This window comes from Monopterus albus, unplaced genomic scaffold (genome assembly GCF_001952655.1).
Source record: "Monopterus albus unplaced genomic scaffold, M_albus_1.0 scaffold740.1, whole genome shotgun sequence".
Classification (NCBI taxonomy): domain Eukaryota; kingdom Metazoa; phylum Chordata; class Actinopteri; order Synbranchiformes; family Synbranchidae; genus Monopterus; species Monopterus albus.
Genome location: NW_018128620.1, coordinates 7,961 through 16,666, shown reverse-complemented (window position 1 = coordinate 16,666; position 8,706 = coordinate 7,961). Strand labels below are relative to the sequence as shown.

The window sequence follows — 8,706 nt, the reverse complement described above, 5'->3', positions numbered from 1 at the left end:
TTTATCTATCACATTGCAGGAGGAGTGAATCTGTTCTCTGATCTCTGTTATCTGTTTCCCTACCTTCAAGATTATGTGTTTAAATACTACTCTATTCAGAATAATTGTAATATTAAATGATCATTTAAATTGGGATGGTTTGTCTGAATTAATTTAGTCGGTATCACACTCTAGCCACGACACTGACTAAAAATACCTAACACTACTTGTAGCTGTCCTCAACATTTGCTATGTTGCCTTCTGGTAGTACAATCCCCTCAGTTCTGATTAACTTCCCTCTCCTTGTTACCATTCGACCACACTTATCCAGTCCGAATGACATTCTGATGTCCTGGCTGTAGATCCTAGTGGTGTGGATCAGTGAGTCGATGTCTCTGTTCACTCCTGGCATACAGCTTGATGTTATTATCTTGCCACTGAGAGTACACCTTGGATGGCTCAGTGGAGAACATTTGGTTTATTCTCCTGGCTTCAACTTCTCTGGTGTACCTCTTCAACCGGGTGGCCAAGGCTGTGAGCCTTTGCTTGGCAGTCTCTAAGACCTCAGGTATGGACAGTGTGTTGTACTTCTTAGGTACCCCTTTCTTCATCACACCTTTTTGCAATTCCAATAGCTGGCTAACTTCTCTCCCTGCTGCCTTGATCTTGGTCTCCATCCTCTTTTTCCATGGAGGATACTGCTCCTTATGGTCTTTGTTGAACTTATAGCCAAGCATTTCAAGGATCACGGTTGCTGTGCTGTATCTGAGCTTGTTGGTCTCAGTGATGGTCATAGTAGGGATTATTCTTAGTGCTGCATTCACATCCTCTAGTAGACTTTCAGAAGGCACTACACTTACTCTTGGTAACCGTCCACGCAAGTTCCAGGTGTCCATCTTGCTTATGATCTTCAATCTCAGGTCAGCTGCTCTTGAATCAAGCTCATTTGGGCCTGTTATTGGGGGTTCAAGGATTTTATTGTCAATTCACCAAATGTGCAGGACATACAGAAAATCAAAATACCGTTTCTCTCTCACCTAGTATTGGGTGCCATAATATTTAAGAGCTAAAACTGAATAAAGTAGAATAAAAATAAAAGAGAACAGAATAAGAACTCGATTGACGTAATTAGGATAAATCTAAACAGTACAGCCAATAAGCTGTGACTCAATACCATGTACAGTCAGTAATGGTAGTGCAAACAATAGAGGGAGATTGTCAGATGGTTCAGCATCCCCAGGGCATTCGTTATGAGGTGCAAATAGCATATGAGGTATACATGGACAGTATTGCAAAGTAGTAGTGTTCAGCATCCTCACAGCCTGGTGAATGAAGCTGTTTGTAAGTCTGTTGGAGTGAAGACTCCAATACCTTCTCCCTGAAGGCAGGAGTCTGAAGTGGGAGTGTGTGTGGTGGGAGCAGTCATCAGCAATGCTGATGGCTCTGCGGGTGAGGCAGGTGTTAAAGATGTCCGTAAGGGAAGGCAGAGGGGCACTGATGATCTTGCTGGCTTGTTCACTATGTGTTGCAGGGTCCTTCTGCAGGAGGCAGTACAGGCTCTGTACCACATAGTGATGCAGCCAGTGATGACGCTCTTAATGGTGCCCCGGAAGAAGGAGCACATGATGGGGGGTGGGGCACTGGCTCGCCTCAGTTTGCGGAGGAAGTAGAGGCATGTTTGAGCTTTCTTGGCCAGTGTTGTGGTGTTGTTGGTCCAGGAGAGGTCCTCAGAGATGTGCATCCCCAGGAACTTGGTACTGCTCACTCTCTCCACTACAGCATCATCAATAGTCAGTGGTGGATGCTTTAGAGGTTTTCTCCTGAAGTCCACAATGATCTTTTTAGTCTTCCCCAAACTGAGGAAGAGGTTGTTGTCCTTACACCTCACACCTGTAGTTGGCCTCATCATTGTTGGTAATGAGGCCAACTACAATCGTGTCATCTGAAAACTTGACAATACGGTTGGTGCTGTAGGTTGGCACACAGCCGTGGGTCAGCAGTGTGAAGAGCAATGGTCTGAGCACGCACCCCTAGTAGCCCCTGTGCTCAGCATGATGGTCTTGGAAATGTTGCTGCCGACCCGCACATTTTGTGGCCTCCCTGTTAGAAAGTCTCAAGTGTCCAAGTTTTTGTGTAAGCTGCTGGGGAATGATTGTGTTGAATGCTGAGCTGAAGTCTAGGAATAGCACTTGCACGTAAGAGTTCTTTGAAGCTGGAAGATACCACTTCACTTTATCTTTCCTAAGATGGCATCTTCCCGCTTCTGATTTGTTGAACACACCTGAGCCAGGTAATCAGCAGCAGGTCAGGCAGGGATAGTTGGAAAACAAGCAGGACAGCAGCCCTCAAGGACTGGAATTGGCCACCCCTGATCTAGGTGGGTGAGGGCAGGATGGAGAACAGCAGTAATTGCATCCTTTGTGGACCTGTTTGACCTGTATGCAAACTGAAATGGGTCATGGGAGGGAGAAAGGATCGACTTGACGTTCTGCATGACCAGCTACTCGAAGCACTTTATAATAATTGAAGTCAGTGCTATAGGCCGATAGTCATTGTAACTGGTTGGGTGGGGCTTATTTGGAATTGGAATTATTGTGGCGGCACACGTGGGAGCAACTGCTTGGCTCAGAGAGATGTTAAAGATGTCTGTGAGGACATAATTGAGCTTCTCTTCCTTTAAAACAGTGGTCCCCAACCCCCGGGCTGCGGACTGGTACCGGTCCGTGGATCAATTGGTACCGGGCCGCACAAGAAATCATTAATTATTTCCGTTTTATTTATTATCTGAGTCTGAACGATCTTTTATTTTGAAAAATGACCGCATTCTCTCGGTTACATCTCGGTCACTTGAGCGCCAAAACTGGCTTACTTGTGCGACATATTCAGCCTGCTCAATGAACTCAATCTGTCACTTCAGGGGAAAATGACAACTGTCTTCAAGTTGGCAGATAAAGTAGCTGCATTTAAAGCCAAACTGGATTTGTGGGGACGGCGCGTCAACAGAGGCATTTTGGACATGTTTCAAACATTAGCTGGGATTTTGGGTGAGACTGAGCCTGAGCCTTCATTCTCCCAGCTGGCGCAAGATCACCTGTATTTGCTTTTAAAAGAGTTCGAGCGCTACTTCCCAACCACAAAGGACCCACGAACTGCCAAGGAATGGATCCGCAACCCATTTGTCAACAAACCAGGTGAATCCAGCAGGTCTGTGCAAGAAGAAGATCAACTGCTGGAGATCACAAATGACGGCGGCCTTATAAGTATGTTCGAGACAACAACTCTGTCGGTGTTCTGGATTAAAGTCATGACAGAATACCCTGAGATCACAGCACTGAAAACCCTGTTGCCATTTCCGACATCCTATCTGTGTGAAGCGGGTTTTTCTGCAGTGACAGCAACCAAAACAAAACAACGGAGTAGACTGAACATAAGCAACACACTTCGGGTGTCATTGTCTCCTGTTACCCCCAGATGGGACGGTCTCGTTGCAGAGAAACGAGCTCAGGGCTCCCATTGATTTAGCGATATAGGGAGTTAAAGTTTTCAACACAGTGGATTCAGGTTTATTATTATATTAACAATATAAACAATCTACGTACCCCCCCGGGCAGCGGTAAGATTGTCAAGCGTTGACCGGTCCGCAATGATAAAAAGGTTGGGGACCACTGCTTTAAAACATGACAAGGTATGTTATCCGGTCCAGCTGCCTTGCATGGGTTAATCCTGGAGAGGGTTTTCTTCACGCTGTCTACGGACAGACACACAGCCTGCTTGCCCAGAGGGTGGTCTTCTGTGCTGGTGTGTTCTGTGTTTCAAAGCGGCCAAAGGGGTCATTGAGGCTGTTCAGCAGAGCGATGTCACTATCACAGCTCCGAGGTGGTGGTTTATAGCCTGTGAGGGTTTGGATGCCCGCCAAAGACTCTGCGCATCTCTGGTGTTGCTGAAGTGTTCTGATATTCTCCTTCTGTATTGGCGTTTTGCCTTCCTGATTCCATGGGAAAGTGGGAGGTCAGAAAACACAGTTGAGAACCTTGGAACAAGAAAGCCAACTGAGGAAAGCAAAGCTTTGATACTCCCAAACCAAATAAAAGATGAAGACAACAAAGCATTAGGTATTGGGTATCTAGTTGAGGAAGATACACTCTACATGATGACCTCAATCAACTTTTCAAAGAGGAGAGGAAAGATGCGGACAGGCCAGGACCTGTGACGAGAAGAGGTGAGACCAAAGACACCAAACCCAGTGACCAGAAGAGAACTGTTGAGCCAAGTAGCGGGGCTCTATGACCCAATAGGCCTAGTCACACCTGCCAAGCAGAAAGGAACCATTATTGTCAGGAAAGCCTTTCAGGAAGCTGTGAAAGGACTGGCCAGTTGATTGGCATGGAAAACCATGGGGAATTACATTCTCAGATGGGAGTGACAAGTCATACGGAGCAGTGATGTATCTCAGGTGGGAGACACATAGAGGCACAGATGTAAGATTAGCTGAGTCCAAGACAAAGGTAACACCGCTAGACCAAAAAAGTGATGCAGTCAAAGCTGAGATTTGTGGTGCGGTTTTTGCAGCCAGACTTAGGAAACACTTTGAGAAGTATGGCAGCATGGAGGTTGAGCAGTGGTTTCACCTAGTGGACAGTCGGACAGTGCTGGGAGCAATTCGGTGAGATAGCGATGGCTACCAGACCTTTTTCGCCAACAGAGTTGGAGAGATCCAAAAGGCTGGGCCAGTTGAAGACTGGTAGTGGATTCCAGGCAATCTCAACATTGCTGATATTGTCACAAGAGGAGCAGCACCTAAAGACCTTAGGGAGGACACTGCATGGCAAAGAGGACCAGAAGTCCTGAGATGGCCAGTTGAGAAGTGGCCAATAAAGTCTGTAAGTGAGGTTGTAGCTGATGCCAGAGAAAATATCAATCGGCTCCAAAGCAAGGCATTTTTATACATAGGGACAAGAGCTCAGGTGAAAGGAGGCTTGGAGTTTACTTTGAAAAATAATTCCATAGCAAAGAACCCTGAGGTACTGAGCAGAGTTGACACTGAACCAATACTTTCTACAGAGTGCCCTGAACTTGAGCTAGTCCAGAGAAGGCTGGCAGGCTATGCAGTCAAGTTCATTGTGGAAGTGAAGAGCTTCAGCAGTTTGTCCAAGTTAACTGGTGTCATTGCATGGCTACGGAGAGCTGCTAAGACATGGCTGGAAGTAAAGAAACAAGTCAGGCAAAGAGGAAGGAAATGTCATCAAGGAAAAGTAAAGTAGCTGCATTAACAGCCAGAGAACGTGAAGATGCTTTTAGGGACATCTTATTAGCAGCCCAAGAGGGTGTAACATTTGCTGACACAACAGTCAATAGGTTGGTTGTGTACAGGGATAAAGACTCTGGACTTCTAGTCTGTGGAGGCAGGATTCAGGTCTTCAGAGACAACAAAACTGTAGTACCCATTCTGCCTTATGAGGCCTGGATATCCTTATTGTTGGCACAAGAAGCTCACTGTGTAAATCATGAGGGAGTAGCAGGAACACTCCTGAGGATGAGAAAGAAGGCCTGGGTGATCAAAGGTCAGAGATTATCCAAAAAGGTAGTAGACAACTGTGTGAGTTGCAGGAAGGCTAGAGCAAAGCAGTGTAAACTAATTATGAGTGATCTGCCCCCAGAGCGGGCTGAGCCAGCAACACCATTTAAGTTTACATCTGTGGACTTATTTGGACCTTATGAGGTGAAGGACGAAGTAAAGAAATGAGTGAAACTCAAAGCTGAAACTCAAAGTCTGGGGGACTGTCTTCTGTTGCATGGCGTCAAGGGCCATACACACTGATGTTGTCAGTGACCAATCAGCTGAGGGATTCCTGCTGGATTACCAGAGGTTCACGGCATTGAGAGGTCACCTAAGGAAGGTGTGGTCTGATCCAGGCTCAAATTTTGTCGGGGCTAAACCTGCCCTCGTAGAACTCTACAGGTTTTTAAAACTCTTGGAGGAGTCAAGGGTGGATGAGAAAGCAGCTAAACATGGTACTGAGTGGTCTTGGAAGATTCATCCTGCTGATTCACCTCACAGGAATGGAGCAGCTGAAGCAGCTGTTTGAATAGTGAAGCAAGCACTGCACAACCTAGCCGGTAACAACACTTTCACATGGAGTGAATTTCAGACTTTCCTTTACATGGTAGCCAGTCTGGCCAATGAAAGACCCATTGATGCTAGGACACAAAGTCGAGAGGACTGTGTGGAATACATTAGTCCAAATTCACTCCTGTTAGGACGAGCTGGGCCCCGAGGGGACCCAGGGGATTTCCAGTTCAAAGAATACCCTTACAAGAGATTACGAGTCATCCAAGCAGAGGTGAGCAAATTCCGCTCCATGGGAACTGAAACTCTCTGTTCCAAGACTGTGCTGTGCTGATGCTGGAAACTGGGTGAGGGGTGATAAGGAACATTTAAAATACAAAACATTGCACTTGCTGCTTTAGTGCACTCAGAAACAGACCTGATCTGTGGTCAACTGTACTCTCTTGGCCAAGAATAAATACTTCATGTTTACAACTGAGCATTGATTGTCTTTATTTCAAATCTCATCATAAGAGAATTTTCATCACACACTTAGGACACAGAGTAACTTTTAATGTCCCAGAGTTTAAATATAAATCCCTGGATGACCATGGACAATTCGGTGCTGCGTGCAAGATGTGCCCCTGCACGGTGCTGACACACTGAGCTCATGCAAAGCTAAGTTAGCTTTAGCTCAGTATTATCATCAGGACAATTGTCAACACTTAAGAGCATGAATCTAGTTTATCCGACAGAATGTTTTAATTAGTCACTTTTGTCATTAGGTTCATAAAAAATTCAGCTGCTCAAGGCTGTAAGTTGCACCATACTGAGATAATGTTTTCACGTTGTGCTGACGATATATGTGATTATACACTAAATTAGCTTGTACTGTTTGTTCTTATAACATATTTTGCCTTTTGACTTGTACTTGTCTCTTGCCTTAAGCAGTGGCAGGGTGTTTGATAAGAGGCCTCTTCAAACTGCTGTGCAGCAACATAGAGGATGCATGAGCAGAGAGGAAGAACACCTGGAGAGGAGACAGCTGGTGCTGCTTCCTGGACCTGTTGGCCAGCACTACTCTGGGGCAGCCTCCACTGTCACCTGTGAGCACACCTGCCCAGCAAGAGCAACACAGTTCAGCTGACACAACACCTGGCCTCCCAGCTTTGACACTGGAGTGAAAACTATACTTGAGTCTTCATGGCATGGACCCAAAGAAAGGCATATACAACAATTTGTATATATTGTATAATATACAACAATATACACCTGACACAGGTGAAGGTGTCAGGTGTTAGCGAGCTTAGCTGACTAGAGGTCTCCTTGTTTTTGCTGCCTGGCTGAAATGGTCCTGATCACTTAAACGAGTGTTATATAAGCATATCAATCAGTTAGATACCCAATTACTCCAAGTAAACACAATGTAAAAAAGACATTACCCGATGTCATTGTGACACATGAAAAATGAGCTGCGCTTGAACAGCTTCACTAAGTCGTTACCTGTCCATCATGTCCTCCTCATGATTAGAAAGGTGGCCAAATCCCTCCTGTACAAAGATAAGATAATCTGGAACTGAGAATTCTAATTTATTTCCTTTTCAAGCAAACTCTCTTCCATTTCAATCCAAGTCTCTCACACGGACAACTATTGTGTCTGACATTCACTATCATGCTGTTGCTTACACATGACTATTGTCAAGGTTGCGCCTCTCTCCCTGTTTCTCTCTCTTCCTCTCTCCCTGCTGGCATCCCAGGAATGTGCCACAGCTGTGGCTAATCTCCATAATCACCACCCGGCCTACATAACCTCCAAGCCTCCACTCATTTACTGCTGGTTTGTTGTTGTGTACATGTCAATATGCGCCAGCTCCTGTTCAATCATCACAAGTAAGACTGCGATTTTTTTGACTGCTATCTCTGCTGAAGTTATTCCTGCTCTGTGGAGTACAGCTCCCTACATCATTTAAGCTGTTGTGCACTTTGCACCTGTTCTGTATTGCTGTAACCATCTCATCTGGATCAGCATCTCTGCAGTTACTCAACTCCTGCTCGCCTCAGCAGTCACCCATCAGCACCTCTCTTTGCTGTCACATCCATCTGGCCAGTCTGTTTGAAGATGCCCACCTCCACTCACCGCTTGACCCAGCAATTTACCTCCTGTTGCTCCTCTTCCTAGCACCTCGCCACTGGGTCAACCTGTTCCCATACAACGGAACTATTCAGCCTGACACTGAGCCAGTATTACCAACCCATATGAGCTGACCCACTGCCTGCCAACCACCATCATCAGTTTCTCTTACACTCCTGTTCAGGTAGATTACATTAAAGCATTTGTTGCTAAACTGACAGTTTGGGTCCTGCGCTCTCTCTCTCTCACCTTCGGGCTAGAGAGGGAACCTAGCAACTATTCTCATTCACACAGACCATTAATCTCTCTTACATAAGCTATTTTTCTGTTTCACATACACCATTAAACTAACTTGCATATTCTATCAATTTATTACATATACAATTTTTCCCTTACATAAAATGTTATGCAAAAATATAATATATGTGCATGCAAGTGTGTGTGTATGAGAATATATGGTGCCATCTGTGAAAGTGTAGGTGCATATAAGAGTATTGTTGTGTGTTAGAGAGAATATTTTGTGTAGGATTGCTGTTCATGTAAGAAGACA

The 8,706-nt window shown here is 45.3% G+C and overlaps 1 long non-coding RNA gene across 1 annotated transcript in view; it reads right to left on the bottom strand.

Annotated features, from left to right (window-relative positions):
• LOC109953540 (uncharacterized) overlaps positions 1-7,705 on the bottom strand; it is a 13,590-nt gene extending 5,885 nt beyond the window's left edge. The window contains exons 1-2 of the long non-coding RNA XR_002273926.1: positions 7,529-7,705; positions 7,056-7,141 (exon numbers count right to left, since the gene is read on the bottom strand). This is a non-coding gene — a long non-coding RNA (uncharacterized LOC109953540). The remainder of the gene's footprint in view (positions 1-7,055; positions 7,142-7,528) is intronic.
• Positions 7,706-8,706: the final 1,001 nt, after the last annotated feature.